The sequence below is a fragment of the Schistocerca americana genome, chromosome 3 (genome assembly GCF_021461395.2).
Source record: "Schistocerca americana isolate TAMUIC-IGC-003095 chromosome 3, iqSchAmer2.1, whole genome shotgun sequence".
NCBI lineage: Eukaryota > Metazoa > Arthropoda > Insecta > Orthoptera > Acrididae > Schistocerca > Schistocerca americana.
This window is the reverse complement of record NC_060121.1, coordinates 54,309,042-54,327,220: the sequence shown is the minus strand read 5'-3', so window position 1 is coordinate 54,327,220 and position 18,179 is coordinate 54,309,042.

Below are 18,179 nucleotides of genomic sequence, written 5' to 3'. Positions count from 1 at the left end.
CAAGTAGTCATGCAACAGCTTTTTAATAGCTTGAACATGAAGTAGGTGTACTGAAGGCCAACACAGAAAGTAGCATTTCAAGAAACAGAGAATTGTGATGAACTTTCTACTGCTGTAGCAAAAGTGGCTGCTAGTTGTAAGCAGAGCTGAGGTGTACAGCGTGGTCCATTGATAGTGACCGGCCCAAATATCTGACGAAATAAGCATCAAACGAAAAAACTACAAATAACGAAACTCGTCTAGCTTGAAAGGGGAAACGAGATGGCGCTATGATTGGCCAGCTAGATGGCGCTGCCATAGGTAAAACGGATATCAACTGCGTTTTATTTTAAAAAAAAAGAGGAACCCTCATGTTTTATTACGTATTCGTAAAGATATATGAATGTTTCAGTTGGACCACTTTTTCCGCTTTGTGATGATGGCGCTGTAATAGTCACAAACGTATAAGTACGTGGTATCACGTAACATTCCGTCAGTGCGGACGGTATTTGCTTCGTGATACATTACCCGTGTTAAAATGGACCGCTTACCAATTGCGGAAAAGGCCGATATCGTGTTGATGTATGGCTATTGTGATCAAAATGCCCAACGGGCGTGTGCTACGTATGCTGCTCGGTATCTTGGTTCAAAATGGTTCAAATGGCTCTGAGCACTATCGGACTTAACATCTGAGGTCATCAGTCCCCTAGAACTTAGAAATACTTAAACCTAACTAACCTAAGGGCATCACACACATTCATGAACGAGGCAGGATTCGAACCTGCGACCGTAGCGGTCGCGCGGTTCCAGACTGTAGCCTCTAGAACCGCTCGGCCACATCGGCCGACTCGGTATCCAGGACGACATCATTCAAGTGTCCGGACCGTTCGCAGGATAGTTACGTTATTTAAGGAAACAGGAAGTGTTCAGCCACATGTGAAACGTCAACCACGACATGCAACAAATGATGATGCCCAAGTAGGTGTTTTAGCTGCCGTCGCAGCTAATCCGCACATCAGTAGCAGACAAATTGCGCCAGAATCGGAAATCTCAAAAACCGTCGGTGTTAAGAATGCTACATCTACATCGATTGCACCCGTACCATATTTCTATGCACCACAAATATCATGGCGACGACTTTGAACGTCGTGTACAGTTCTGCCACTAGGCACAAGACAAGTTACGGGACGATGACAGATTTTTGCACGCGTTCTACTTGGCGACGAAGCGCCATTCACCAACAGTGGTAACGTAAACCGGCATAATATGCACTATCAGGCAACGGAAAATCCACGATGGCTGCGACAAGTGGAACATCAACGACCTTGGCGGGTTAATGTATGGTGCGGAATTATGGGAGGAAGGATAATTTGGCCCCCATTTTATTGACGGCAATCTAAATGGTGCAGTGTATGCTGATTTCCTACGTAATGTTCTACCGATGTTACTACAAGATGTTCACTGCATGACAGAATGGCGATGTACTTCCCACATGATGGAGGTCCGGCACACAGCTCGCGTGCAGTAGAAGCGGTATTGTATAGCATATTTCATGACAGGTGGATTGGTCATCGAGGCACCATACCATGGCCCACACGTTCACCAGATCTGACGTCCCCAGATTTCTTTCTGTGGGGAAAGTTGAAGGATATTTGCTATCGATATCCACTGACAACGCTTGACAACATGCGTTAGCGCATTGTCAATGCACGTGCGAACATTACGGCAGGGGAAGTACTCGCTGTTGAGAGCAATGTCGTTACACGTATTGCCATATGCATTTAGGTTGACGGACATCATTTTGAGCATTTATTGGATTAATGTGGTATTTACAGGTTATCACGCTGTAACACCATGCGTTCTCAGAAATGATGAGGTCACAAAGGTACATGTATCACATTGGAACAACTGAAATAAAATGTTCAAACGTACCTACGTTCCGTATTTAATTTAAAAACCTACCTGTTACCAACTGTTCGTCTAAAATTGTGAGACATATGTTTGTGACTATTACAGCGCCATCTATCGCAAAGCGAAAAAAGTGGTCCAACTAAAACATTCATATTTCCTTACGTACTACACTAATATGTAATAAAATGGGGGTTCCTATTTTAAAAAACTCAGTTGATATCCATTTGCCCTGTGGCAGCGCCATCTAGCGGGCCAACCATAGCGCCATCTGGTTTCCCTCTTCAAGCTAGACGAGTTTCGTACTTTTTAGTTTTCTCATTTGACACTTATTTCGTGAGATATTTGGCCCGGTCACGATCAGTGGACCACCCTCTACATGATAACCACATCTGCAATCAAATCATGTGTAAGAACACAGCACACTGTCTCACTCATCCCCATAATTAAGAAAATCACTGTACACTCTTTCATCAATAGTATTACTGAAGAGTACCAAATTCTTCATCACATGTTGCAACTACAGTAATAATAGTCACATTGTGCAACAACCAAGTACCAGTCTTTCAAATCCAATAGCACCTGGAATATCCAAATGATAACCCACCCAAGTACTAACCAGACCTGACATTGCTGAACTTTGTTGGCTGTGTGAAATCCAATGTGGCAAGACTGTTGGATATTGTGGTGTCACCGCCAGACACCACACTTGCTAGGTGGTAGTCTTTAAATCGGCCGCGGTCCGTTAGTATAAGTCGGACCCGCGTGTCGCCACTGTCAGTAATTGCAGACCGAGCGCCACCACACGGCAGGTCTAGACAGACTTACTAGCACTCGCCCCAGTTGTACAGCCGACGTAGCTAGCAACAGTTCACTGACAAATAAGCTCTCATTTGCCGAGACGATAGTGGCTTAGCCTTCAGCTACTTCATTTGCTACGACCTAGCAAGGCGCCATACCATTTGATATTGAGATTATAACATGTACCGTCAAGAGCGATGTACACCAATTGTGGATTAAAGTTAAGTATTATATCAACTACGTACTTTATTTGCTACTATTAATTCCCTTAACTGTTCCAGACCTCACGCCAGCCTGCGTGAGCTTAAGCGCGTGCCTTTCGGCTTCCTCTCATTGTGACTTGGCTGCCTTGCCAAGCCACAACATTTTTGGCGACGAGTCTCAAAAGAGGATTTTGTGTTTGTTGATAGACTGATTTCATTGTGTCATGGCTTCGCCACCATTTCCAGATGTACTGTCCGAATTTGATCGCTTGCAGAATCAGCAGACACAGGCCTTATTGGATGCTCTCTTCTCGCCCATTAGATTGGTTATCTGACATATCCCTCATTCTTTTGCAACACTATATTTCAAAAGCTTCATTCACTTCACGCCTACTGTTTGTCGTTCATGTTTACTCGCAAACATGGCTACAGTCCCGACAGATACTTTCAGAAGATACTTCCCAACGTTTAAGTTTAATTTTAAGAAAAACTTCTCTTTCTATTGCAAGTCCGCATTTTATATCTCCTCTTCCGCTCTCCTTAGTTGCAATGGTACCTAGATAGCAAAACTCGCCTTCTGCTCTCAGTGTCTCATTTGCTAAGCTAATTCGCTCAATATCACCAGCTTCATTTAAACTACAATCCGTTAACTTTGTTTTACTTTTCTTGGTATTCGTCTTATAACTTTTTTTCATGATACTGTCATCCTTCCAAGCCGTGTAATGAGGAAATGTCACCAACTTGATGTCATATTTTAATGACAAAAAGACACACTTACATGATATCGACCGCAGCAATCGACACCGCGTGAATAATTAGGGCGTAATTGTTAGAGTGCGCAGTTACGACCTTCCGAAAGGACGGGTTTCAAACTTTAGCGCGCACAGGTAGTTTGTCACTCGTTCCGCCCCACAGCAGCCGCCTAATGCCCGGACGCGATGTGCGGTACGTCGTGGTGACAACTAGAGCATTCGTATTCGCATGATGCTGAAGACGAGGGAAGTGGAGGAGGGAGCTGGACTCATCTGCCCAGCGAGTTTTAAAATCTTGTTCCACAACACATATCACTCTGCCCGAAACATAACAAGTAATACGAGTTTATAATGTCACCTTCATGCACATTAAATGTTACCGAGCGAGGTGGCGCAGTGGTTAGCACACTGGACTCGCATTTGGGAGGACAACGGTTCAATCCCGTCTCCGGCCATCCTGATTTAGGTTTTCCGCGATTTCCCTAAATCTTTTCAGGCAAATGCCGGGATGGTTCCTTTGAAAGGGCACGGCCGACTTCCTTCCCCAACCCGAGCTTGCGCTCCGTCTCTAATGACCTCGTTGTCGACGGGACGTTAAACACTAACCACCACCACCACCACCACATTCAAAAATGGCTCTGAGCACTATGGGACTTAACAGCCTTGGTCATCAGTCCCCTAGAACTTAGAACTACTTAAACCTAACAAACCTAAGGACATCACAAACATCCACGCCCGAGGTAGGATTCGAACCTGCGACCGTAGCAGTCGCGCGGTTCCGGACGGAGCGCCTAGAACCCTAGACCACCGCGGCCGGCAACACCACATTCAATGTTAACAATATTCTAGTACTGAAATGCTGCAGTTACATACACGCCCCAAAATCAAAATGAATAAACCGGAGCCGGCCGCGGTGGCCGTGCGGTTCTGGCGCTGCAGTCCGGAACCGCGGGACCGCTACGGTCGCAAGTTCGAATCCTGCCCTCGGGCATGAGTCTGTGTGATGTCCTTAGGTTAGTTAGGTTTAAGTAGTTCTAGGTTCTAGGGGACTTACGACCTAAGATATTGAGTCCCATAGTGCTCAGAGCCATTTGAACCATTTGAATAAACTGGAGCGAGTGAAGATTTATTATAAAATGAAGTTAGTGGTTTTCGATTTACAATTTAATCACGGTTGAAGAATAGCGCGTCTGCTACAAATATACATCACTTTTACAGTGCTAACTTCAAAATCCAAAGACAATAAAGTACTATAGCGATGTCAATAATTAAACAGCGCTACACTTCTTCCTTAATGATACAGTCAATCGCCTCATTAAATTATACTGCATTTGTGTGAATCACAACGTAAAAATGTTCGAAGCAAAGACATCTGTGGCACCATCTAGAGCTTGCAAATCGAGCTCTCTGACACAGCCAAAGCAACAGCAGTGGGGTGGCAACGAATGACAAAAAAATTGTAAGCGCGCAGGTTTAAAAGAGGTACTTCCAGAAGTTCATAACTGCTTACAGTCTACATCTACATCTACGTAGACACTCCGCAAGCCACCGTACGGTGCGTGGCGCAGGGTATGCTATACCACGACCTGTAATTTCCTTTCCTGGTCCACACGCAAATAGTGCGAGGAAGAGCCAAAGAAACTGGTACACCTGCCTAATATCGTGCAGGTTCCCCGCGAGCACACAGAAGTGCCGGAACACGACGTAGCATGGACTCGACTAATGTCTGAAGTAGCGCTGGAGGGAACGGACACCATGAATCATACAGGGCTGTACATATATCCGTAAGAGTTGGAAGGGGTGGAGATCTCTTCTGAACAGCACGTTGCAAGGCGACCCAGGTATGCTCCATAATGTTTATGTCTCGGGAGTCTGGTGGCCAACTGAAGTGTTTAAAGTGAAAATAATGCTCCTGGAGCCACTCTGAAGCAATTCTCGATGTGTGGGGTGTCGCATTGTCTTCCTGGAAGTTTCCAAGTTTGTCGGAATGCACAAAGAACATGAATGAATGCAGGTGATTAGACAGGATGCTTGCATACGTGTCTCCTGTCAGAGTTATATCTAGACGTCTCAGGGGACCCATACAACTCTAACTGCACAGGGCCCACACCATTACAGAGCCTCCACCAGCTTGAACTGACCCCTGCTGATATGCAGGGTCCTTGGATTCATGAGCTTGTCTCGATACCCGTACCCATTCATCCGCTCGATACAATTTGAAACGAGACTCGTCCGACCAGGCAACATGTTTCCAGTCATCAACAGTCCAATATCGGTGATGACTGTCCCAGGCGAGCCGTAAGGCTTTGTGTTGTGCAGTAATCAAGGGTACACGAGTAGGCCTTCGGCTCCGAAAGCCCATACCGATGATGTTTCGTTGAATGGTTGGCACGCTGACACTTGTTGATGGTCCAGCACTGAAATCTGCAGCAGTCTGCGGAAGGGTTGCACTTCTGTCACGTTGAACGATTCTCTTCAGTAGTCGTTGTTTCCGTTCTTGCAGCATCTTTCTCCGGCCGCAGCGATGTCTGTGATTAGATGTTTTACCGAATTCCTGATATTCACGGTACACTCGTGAAATGGTCGTACGGGGAAATCCCAACTTCACCTCTAGCTCAGAGATGATGTGTCCCATCACTAGCGCGCCGACTATAACACCATGTTCAAACTCACTTAAATCTTGATAACCTGCCATCGTAAAAGCAGTAATCGATCTAACTACTATGTCAGACACATTGCCGACCGCAGCGCCGTATTTTGCCTGTTTTCACATCTTTGTGTTTGAATACGCATGCCTATACCAGTTTCTTTGGCGCTTCAGTGTATATGCCTCCGTGTGAGGCCCAGTTTCTCGTGTCTTATCTTCGTGGTCGTTACGCGCAATGTATGTTGGCGGCAGTAGTATCGTTCGGTAGTCAGCTTCAAATGCCGATTCTCTAAAGTTTCCCAATAGTGTTTCTCGAAAATAACGTCGCCTTCCCTCCGGAGATTCCCATTTGAGTTCCCGAAGCATCTCCGTAAAACTTACATGTTGTTCAAACCTACCGGTATCAAATCTAGCAGCCTGTCTCTGAACTGCTTCGATGCCTTCCTTCACTCCGACTTGGTACGGATCCGATGCACACGAGCAGTACTCATGAATAGGTCGGACCAGCGTCCTATATGCCGTTTCCTTTACAGGTCAACCACTCTTTCCTAAAATTCTCCCAGTAAGCAGAAATCGACAATCTGCGTTCCCTGCCAAAGTTCTCATATGCTCGTTCCATGTCACATGGCTTTGCAACGTTACACCCAGATTTTTAAAGGACGTGACCGTATCAGGCAGGAAACTAGTACTACTGTATCCGAATATTGCAGATTTGATCTTCCTACTCATCCGCATTGACTTGCATTTTTCTACATTTAGGACTAGCTGCCATTTATCTTCCTATAGTCACCCAACATCGACACCTTACGGCACACCACGGCATCATCAGCAAACAACCGCACATTGCTACCCGCTCTGTCTGCCGAATCAGCCTATCACATTTCCCTGGGGCACTCCTGACGATACCGTTGTCTCTGATCGACACTCACCGCTCAGGACAGCGTACTGGGTTCCATTATTTAAGAAGTCTTCGAACCGCTCACGTATCTGTGACCTTATTCCTTATGTTCGTACATCCGTTAACAGCCTGCTGTGGGGCATCATGCTAAATACTTTCCGGAAATATAGAAATATGGAGTCTGCCTGTTGCCCTTACCGTGTGAGAAAAGGGCAAATTGAATTTCGCACGAGCGACGCTTTCTAAAACTATGCTCATTCGTGGACACAAGCTTCTCAGTCCCAAGAAAGCTTTCTATTTGGGAACTGGGAATATTCAAGGATTCTGCCGCAAATACATCTACATCTATACTCCGCGAGCCACCTTATGGTGTGTGGCGGAGGGTACTTATTGTACCACTATCTGATCCCCCCTTCCCTGTTCCATTCACGAATTGTGCGTGGGAAGAACGACTGCTTGTAAGTCTCCGTATTTGCTCTAATTTCTCGGATCTTTTCGTTGTGATCATTACGCGAGATATATGTGGGCGGTAGTAATATGTTGCCCATCTCTTCCCGGAATGTGCTCTCTCGTAATTTCGATAATAAACCTCTCCGTATTGCGTAACGCCTTTCTTGAAGTGTCCGCCACTGGAGCTTGTTCAGCATCTCCGTAACGCTCTCGCGCTGACTAAATGTCCCCATGACGAATCGCGCTGCTTTTCGCTGGATCATGTCTATCTCTTCTATTAATCCAACCTGGTAAGGGTCCCATACTGATGAGCAATACTCAAGAATCGGACGAACAAGCGTTTTGTAAGCTACTTCTTTCGTCGATGAGTCACATTTTCTTAGAATTCTTCCTATGAATCTCAACCTGGCGCCTGCTTTTCCCACTATTTGTTTTATGTGATCATTCCACTTCAGATCGCTCCGGATAGTAACTCCTAAGTATTTTACGGTCGTTACCGCTTCCAATGATTTACCACCTATGGCATAATCGTACTGGAATGGATTTCTGCCCCTATGTATGCGCATTATATTACATTTATCTACGTTTAGGGAAAGCTGCCAGCTATCGCACCATGCATTAATCCTCTGCAGGTCCTCCTGGATTACGTACGAGTCTTCTGATGTTGCTACTTTCTTGTAGACAACCGTGTCATCTGCAAATAGCCTCACGGAGCTACCGATGTTGTCAACTAAGTCATTTATGTATATTGTAAACAATAAAGGTCCTATCACGCTTCCCTGCGCTACTCCCGAAATTACCTCTACATCTGCAGATTTTGAACCGTTAAGAATGACATGTTGTGTTCTTTCTTCTAGGAAATCCTGAATCCAATCACAAACCTGGTCCGATATTCCGTAAGCTCGTATTTTTTTCACTAAACGTAAGTGCGGAACCGTATCAAATGCCTTCCTGAAGTCCAGGAATACAGCATCAATCTGCTCGCCAGTGTCTACGGCACTGTGAATTTCTTGGGCAAATAGGGCGAGCTGAGTTTCACATGATCTCTGTTTGCGGAATCCATGTTGCTTATGATGAAGGAGATTTGTATTATCTAAGAACGTCATAATACGAGAACACAAAACATGTTCCATTATTCTACAACAGATTGACGTAAGCGAAATAGGCCTATAATTATTCGCATCTGATTTATGACCCTTCTTGAAAATGGGAACGACCTGCGCTTTCTTCCAGTCGCTAGGTACTTTACGTTCTTCCAGCGATCTACGATAAATTGCTGTTAGAAAGGGGGCAAGTTCTTTAGCATAATCACTGTAGAATCTTAAGGGTATCTCGTCTGGTCCGGATGCTTTTCCGCTACTAAGTGATAGCAGTTGCTTTTCAATTCCGATATCGTTTATTTCAATATTTTCCATTTTGGTGCCCGTGCGACGGGTGAAGTCAGGGACCGTGTTACGATTTTCCGCAGTGAAACAGTTTCGGAACACTGAATTCAGTATTTCTGCCTTTCTTCGGTCGTCCTCTGTTTCGGTGCCATCGTGGTCAACGAGTGACTGAATAGGGGATTTAGATCCGCTTACCGATTTTACATATGACCAAAACTTTTTAGGGTTCTTGTTTAGATTGTTTGCCAATGTTTTATGTTCGAATTCGTTGAATGCTTCTCTCATTGCTCTCTTTACGCTCTTTTTCGCTTCGTTCAGCTTTTCCTTATCAGCTATGATTCGGCTACTCTTAAACCTATGATGAAGCTTTCTTTGTTTCCGTAGTACCTTTCGTACATGATTGTTATACCACGGTGGATCTTTCCCCTCGCTTTGGACCTTAGTTGGTACGAACTTATCTAAGGCGTACTGGACGATGTTTCTGAATTTTTTCCATTTGTGTTCCACATCCTCTTCCTCAGAAATGAACGTTTGATGGTGGTCACTCAGATATTCTGCGATTTATGCCCTATCACTCTTGTTAAGCAAATATATTTTCCTTCCTTTCTTGGCATTTCTTATTACACTTGTAGTCATTGATGCAACCACTGACTTATGATCACTGATACCCTCTTCTACATTCACGGAGTCGAAAAGTTCCGGTCTATTTGTTGCTATGAGGTCTAAAACGTTAGCTTCACGAGTTGGTTCTCTAACTATCTGCTCGAAGTAATTCTCGGACAAGGCAGTCAGGATAATGTCACAAGAGTCTCTGTTCCTGGCTCCAGTTCTGATTGTGTGACTATCCCATTCTATACCTGGTAGATTGAAGTCTCCCCCTATTACAATAGTATGATCACGAAACTTCTTCACGACGTTCTGCAGGTTCTCTCTGAGGCGCTCAACTACTACGGTTGCTGATGCAGGTGGTCTATAGAAGCATCCGACTATCATATCTGACCCACCTTTGATACTTAACTTAACCCAGATTATTTCTCATTCGCATTCGCTAATAACTTCACTGGATATTATTGAATTCTTTACTGCTATAAATACTCCTCCACCATTGGCGTTTATCCTATCCTTGCGGTATATATTCCATTCTGTGTCTAGGATTTCGTTACTGTTCACTTCCGGTTTTAACCAACTTTCCGTTCCTAATACTATATGCGCACTATTTCCTTCAATAAGAGATACTAATTCAGGAACCTTGCCCTGGATACTCCTGCAGTTTACCAATATTACGTTAACTTTTCCTGTTTTTGGTCTCTGAGGACGGACGTTCTTTATCAACGATGATAATGTCCTCTCTGGTAACCCGTCAGGTATTTTATAGTTTCGCCCAAGGGGGGGGTCCCTCTAACCTAAAAAACCCCCGTGTGCACGCCACACGTACTCTGCTACCCTAGTAGCTGCTTCCGGTGTGTAGTACACGCCTGACCTGTCTAGGGGGGCCCTACAGTTCTCCACCCAATAACGGAGGTCGATGAATTAGCAACCATTATAGTCGCAGAGTCGTCTGAGCCTCTGGTTTAGACCCTCCACACGGCTCCAAACCAGAGGACCGCGATCGACTCTGGGCACTATGCTGCAGATATTAAGCTCAGCTTGCACTCCGCGTGCGATGCTGGTTGTCTTCACCAAATCAGCCAGCCGCCGGAAGGAACCAAGGATGGCCTCAGAACCCAAGCGGCAGGCGTCATTCGTTCCGACATGTACTACTATCTGCAGCCGGTCACACCCAGTGCGTTCAATAGCTGCCGGAAGGGCCTCCTCCACATTACGGACGAGACCCCCCGGCAAGCACACCGAGTGCACACTGGCATTCTTCCCCGACCTACCCGCTATTTTCCTGAGGGGCTCCATAACCCGCCTAACGTTGGAGCTCCCTATAACTAATAGGCCCGCCCTTTGTGACTGTCGGGACCTTGCCGGAGAATCGGCCACTGGCCCAACAGGCGAGGCATCCTGTGGTGGCTCGGAAACGATGTCATCACCACTAGGAAGCACCCCGTACCTGTTGGAAAGGGGTAAGGCAGCTGCCACGCGGCCAGATCCCACCTTTGCCTTTCGGCCAGGCACGCGCGAGCCCACCACTGTCCGCCATTCACCCTGGAGTGATGGCTGACCGGTAAGATGCTCACTGCCGGAAGACGCAGCGACATCAGGGGTTCCATGTGATTCCAAGGCCACCGAAGTAGGCATAGGTCTCACCACAGTTGCCACAACGCCACTACGAGCCGACGCCTGCGCCTCGAGCTCGAGGAGCCTAACAGACAAAGCCTCCACCTGCACCCGAAGAGTGGCCAATTCTCCTTGCGTCCGCTCACAACAACCACAGTCCCTACACATGACTATGTTTACCCTACTCTATACGGTGAGAAATTCCCAAGATAATCTTCTGATGAGCTACTCTGATAATCAAGAAGCACTCACTGAAATACGAGACGCGAAAACTACGCTAGGTTTTCCCAGAAAAACTATTTAAAAGCTAAGCGCAGCAAATAAGTACAAAAACGCTTTATACAAACAGTACTCGCTGCTGCTGGTGCTCTCGCTCTGGCTGTCACAAGACAACTGCTGATTCAAGTGACTAGTGGCTAACGGCCGCGAAACAAACAAAAGACGGTTTTAGGGCGCTTTCTGTTCTAAACGATCAAGAAAACACTAAGAAATCTAACACGAAAACTACGTAAAGTTTTATCAAGAACTGTTAGTTACTATGCAGAGCAGATAAACACAAATAGAATCCCTTCCTTAGTGGATGGTCGTAAACAACATGCAAAATAAACGCTTTATACAAACAGTACTCGCTGCTGCTGGTGCTCTCGCTCTGGCTGTCACAAGACAACTGCTGATTCAAGTGACTAGTGGCTAACGGCCGCGAAACAAACAAAAGACGGTTTTAGGGCGCTTTCTGTTCTAAACGATCAAGAAAACACTAAGAAATCTAACACGAAAACTACGTAAAGTTTTATCAAGAACTGTTAGTTACTATGCAGAGCAGATAAACACAAATAGAATCCCTTCCTTAGTTGAAGGTCGTAAACAAAATGCAAAATAAACGCTTTATACAAACAGTACTCGCTGCTGCTGGTGCTCTCGCTCTGGCTGTCACAAGACAATAGAAGTTAGGGATATTGGGGTGTAATTTTGCGGATACGTCGCTTACCCTTCTTATGCACTGGAGGCACCTGCGCTGTTTTGCACTCGTTTGGGACTTTGTCCTGGGCGAGAGATTCACGGTAAATGCAAGTTACGTAAGGGGCCAATGCCATAGAGCACTCTTCGTAAAGAAGAATTGGAATTCCATTTGAATCTGACGATTTACCTGCTTTCAAAATTTTTAGTTGTTTCTTTACGCCAGGTATGCTTATCACTATCTCGTCTGTATTGTAGTTTGTCCAATGGTCAAGTGACGGTATGTTCGTACGATTCCCCTGTGTGAATGGTTCCTTGAAAGTGAAATTTAAAACTACGGCTTTCGTTTTGCTATATTCAATCAAAATTATGGCCCAAATTTTCCCTCGGGTTCGATTGACGTGGCTGATATCTTGCAAGGGTGCTTTTTTCTCCTTAAAATATGACGTCAAGTTGGTGATGTTCCCTTGTAAGAAAAGTTGTAGAGTCAATTTTGCCTCAAAAGTTCGCACATTTCCTCGAAATCCATACTGGTCCTCCCCGAGGTTTGGTTCTCCTGGCCTCCGTTCTTCTGTAACTAACTGGTCCCTGTATTTTGCAACCGTGACTTATAAAACTGATGTTCCGGTAGTAGTCTCACCTTCCAGCATCTCCTTAGTACTCGTATAGGAATTGTAATGTTCCACTTCAAATTTGACGGTCTTTCTCATGTGCCTTGCATATCATGAGAAATACTTTTCTCGTTGTCCGTTCTCCTAAAGATCTTAATAACTGTGAGGGAATCATGTCCACTAGAGGTTCTTTCTTTCGACTTAAGTCTTTAAGTCCTGTGACAAATCATTCACTTACCCTTCCCTTTCCATAATACTGTCTTCAGTTTTATCACTCTTATATAACTCTTCCACACTGTTCATTCCACTTCCAGACTGCCATTAGTGCAGGGTTTATAAATGAACTTCCGATGTACTAACAACTTCGCTCTTTTCTAAGAAAATATTCTAAATTTTCCCATACGCGACATTTACCTATCCTACAGTCTTAAGTACTACCGCATAACTCCCGGTGTGACGGTAAAGGTGTCATTAAAATAACGCGACGAAGGTCGACTGTTGGTTCTTTCTTAATAAGAACATTCTAGTATATTGGTCGAAATTTTCCACAAACTGTTACAATACAATAGGCTCCGAAGTTCTTGATTGCCTTCAACAGCTGTAACACTGTCCCGTTTGAATTTGCTTTCTCTTTGGAACTGTTGAACCGATGAGAGGACCAGAGGAAGTGATCGTAATGGCATGGCTCGACGAATGTGCCAGAAAACGTTTGGGATCATTTTCGAGTGTGAAGAGATGCATCGAGTGCAGTGGAAATCAATTTAATAAAGTACAATGTACACACTTGACCTGCAAAACTGCTAAGTAGTTGTCGTATTTGAAGTATGGGCAAATCGGTGATGACATTAGTGCCAGTGGGCCAGTTGTGGTGTTTGGATCCAGTCAATGTATAGCCGCTTCCCCTTCCCTTCCTTCTCTCTCTGTCTGTCTCTCTCTCTCTCTCCGTCTCTCTCTGTTTTCCAGTCTTTTTTTTCATTTCGTTAATGTAGAAATCAGTGAATTAGCACGTAATACCAAGCCACGTAAACTTAAACAAACTTCAAATATACAAGGACTAAATATACTCCGCATAACAAATTGAGAAAGAAATACCAAGAACGTAAGAATGTTTGCGATATCTTCTAAATAGTTGAGAAGACATTCAATGCATTTTTGACAAGCGTGTAAATGTGACGATAACCGATGTTAATGTATATTTGCTTGGATGCCAATCCCAAAGCAATGCACTTTCCTTAAGTCCACTGAGTATTTTTACCAATTATCAATAAGATAACTCAACTCTGCTGCTGTATACCTGTAGGAGTCACGCAAATAAAATGTCCCAGTACGACGTACAACGAAAAATAAACGTAAACAACAGAACGTATCCTGTGCTAGCTTCTTACGTAACACCATCCGTTATCGATACGATAATCGTAGCGAGGTTATCAGTTTTTGCGTATCTCAATGTAGAAATCTGCAGCCAGTGATGACGACTGTTTCGTGCATCAACTCCCTCTAGTAACATGGACGTCATTCCTTCGTGTCTTAACAAATGTCCAATCATCCTGTCTCTCTTCCTTGTCAGTGTTTTCCACAATTCCTTTCCTCTCCTATTCTGCGCAGAGCCTCCTCATTCCTTACCTTATCAGACCACCTCATTTTCAACATTCGTCTGTAGAGCCACATCTCTAATACTTCAATTCCGTTCTGTTCCGGTATTCCCACAGTGCATGTTTCACTGTCATACACTGCTGTGCCCCAGGACAGCTGATGAAATCTGACGTGGCATTGGAACGTCTGTTGTCTCCAATCAACACACCAACTCACTCCATCAGTCTTGAGTCACTTCCCACAGTCGCCCGATTCACAAGCCCTGAGATTAACGTTCTCACTCACCTACAAGCAGCAACTGATTCTTTTTTAGAATCCATAGGTAGTCGTAAATACACATTGCGGAAAAATTAGTTCTTTAGGAATCAATGAACGTGCAGCCACAGTCTTCACGAGTCTTGGAAAATTGAAGAAATTTCACTTCTGCACTTCTAGGTAAGGCATTTCCGCAGCTGTGGATGAGTGGGCGGGGGGGGGGGGGGGAGGGGTGGGCGAGGATCAGGAGTGAGATATAGCCATCGTCACGTGCTTCGAGAACTACGCTTTTAGAATTGCGCTAAAAGATAAACTCAATGGATGGAGTGATAATTAGTTTGTATTTCATAGTTTCTGTAATTATATCAGTAAGCAGTTAGTTAACAGTAATTTAGTTCTGCGGATCTTCTGTATATCTGATACCTGATTCGCTGTGAAAAATGAGTTTTGTAGAATGTGGCGAGACATTTCGTATCCATTTAGTCAGCGTCTTTCTCATACAGGAGAGGCAGGAGGTAAGCGGCGAGGAGTCGGAAGGAGACGGAGAACAAGAGGAACTGGAGGTCAAGGGCGGCGTGCAGAAGCGGGAGGAGGGTGAGGAAGAGGTCGAGTAGGAGGAGGAAGACGAGGAGGAGGAGGAAGAGGCGTCCACGACGACCACGCGCAGCCGCTCCAGCGCGCAGCCCGACTCTGGGTTCGAGCCGTCGCCGCGGCGGGAGCACGAGCAGCCGGGCGAGGCCGGGGGCAGCGATGGGGGCGGCGGGGGCGGCGGGGGCGGCGGGGTGGGGGGGGCAGGGTGCCGTGGCCCTGCAGGCAGGACGGCCGGCCGCCGCTCAGCACCGTCACCGTCACTCAGGCCGTGCAGAACAGCATGCGCAAGTGAGTGCACGCCACGCTTTATAGAACCCAGTTCGCTAACGATACTAATAGTGTCACATTACTACTAGCCTTCTTCCTGCGGCTTCGCCCACATATGCTGTCGACACATATACTGAACACACCTCTCCCTCCTTCTGTTTGTCTGTTCAACTCTACCTCTCTATCCCCTCCTCCCTGCCTCTTTGTCCATTTCCTCTACCCCTCTCTCTGACCATATCTTCATCCTCCTCACGCTGAGCATACGCTCCTGCGCCTTCCTTTTCCATCTCCACCTCTCCCTCCTCCTTCGCTATTTGCCCACTATTCCTATACACATTTCACTTGTCTCATGCATCTCCCCCTCCTCCCCTGACCATTTGCTACTCCCCCTCAGTCTATTCATCTGCTCTTCTGCCCATCTCAAACTATCCCCTGCCAAGCTCGTTGTCACATGTAGCCACTGCAATACAGTTCAGTAAAGGAGGCAGGTACTACTTCCACAATTAGCCTACCATGCAGGGCAGGCAACATATCAGGAGCTACAAAATCATTTATTTGCCCCTGATATACAGGTGTAAAGCCGGTCGATAAATCAGGCTGACACTGCTCCAACAAAACACGCCTGTTATACAGGGCAGCCTATAAATCAGGGCCCAGAAAGTCATTTGTTGCCCCTGACTCGTAGGTTGCCTTGCAAAGCAATTTGTTTGAACACGCTGACACTGTTCCCACACTAAGTACCTGTTGCATAGGGCAGCCTATACACCAGAGGTGAGGAAAACACTTTTTTCCCATATCTCCACTCCTATTGGAGCTAGGAGGTTATAAACCCCACAGTGCTAAGCCTGCTGAGCCAAATTTGGTTGTAAGCGTCTCTTTGGAAATTTAGTATCGACATACTGGAAAACTATCCATGTATTGGGAGGTGGAGCACCTTTGTGCGAAAACCACATTCGTTGGCTGACTTCTAGAGATACATAATCAACTAAATGAAACAAATCATCTCTGAGAAACAGCAGATTCGTTTATCCAGTAAGAAGTTGAGGAAAGACATAGAGGCCAGTTACATGATCATTAACGATTCCACAGCACACATTGAGGCTGAACCTCTGTTGACATATGTCTTGTCGCAATTTGCGATGGTTTGCATAAGCCCAGTCGCGATTGCTATGATCATTGAAGATCCCTACCCATGAACTTAAAAGCCAGCCTCATCAGTGAATCAGGTACATGCTAAGAAACGCAGCGTACTGGCTTAACATGCGTCGCCTCATTTAATCCTTGCACCTGTTGAAGTCGATACGAGTACATAAGTTTCCACACTAACTGCTTCACGTCGACATGTCACTGAGGCCTTCCCTTCCGGTATTCTCTTTGTACTAGCTGCTCGAGCTCCATCCACAGGAAGAAGAACATATTCTTCAATCTCACGAATTCTTACATCACGTGGTCTTCATCTGAAATTTTCTTCTCAAATGAGGCTGTCTCTCACAAGCATTGACGGTGTCGTACAAACGTTCCTGCACAGGTAACAGCCTATCGGAGTTACGTTCAGCCATAAAATTGACGTGCTGAATCCGCATTCCTATCTGCCAGGCTGTAGATGTAGTGCATGTACGTCATTTCAGACACAGAACACACAGTTACGATATGTTGCGATGGAAGTTACACTGAAACAGAACAAATGCAAATCAGAGAAAAAATTCCATGACTGTAAGCAGTAATGTCAGCAAAAACGCAAGTTTGAGGTAAATTACACAACCAAGAGACACAACAGGGAATTCATTTCATATCTCTTTAACGAAACATTTTCTTACCCCTGTTCATCTTCTGTTTCTCCACTATGAGGTATATCAATCTGTGTCATTTTTATGGTTATTTTTGTTGATATCCAACAGCATTTTCTCGATCAGTCTGATTTTTTCTGGTTTATCAATAACAACTTCTGTAGTGAATACTGTCTGGCTTCATTTGGCAACTCGCTGGATTTAATCATATGAAGATGTCATTTTAGATCGTAAAATGAAAAGGGTAGCATCTATTTTCGCATTAAAAATATAAAAACGTTTAGTTTGCATGTTCTAATGTAATGTGCTTATCATTTAGGTGTCAAATCAATCTACCTTCGACAAATGTGACGTGTTGATAACAATCAATTCTCGACTATACAATGAAATTTACGTACATTCTGTTACATACTATTCTGGAGGGATGACACATTCTGAAGCTTACCGAACGGATTATAGCAAAATAGGAAATTTTAAAATCTTGCTCCCTTTCGGATAGATTTGTGCGGAGCCTGTGCTCACGACCGACCATGTGGTTCAACACCTTGCACAAGGAAAACTTGAGAGTACAGCTATTTTGAGACAGAGTCTGCGGTGCTACTGAGACGCTGCCTGTGTAGCCGGGTCGCCGACTAACGCTGCCGGAGGTACCACATGGAGCGGCGCATCTTCCAGCAGCTGCTGGAGCTCAAGAGGCTCCAGACCCGCGCGGGCCGCGCCAACGAGCAGGTGCTCGTCAAGAGGCTCGTCAACGACTACCGCCGCGCCGGTCTCTTCGTCGGCCTCGAGGGCTTCCACGGACCCTTCACCTTCCGCGCCTTCGAGAAGTACCTCTACGGTAGGGAGGAGCAGCCGCCGAGCCTCGTTTGTGC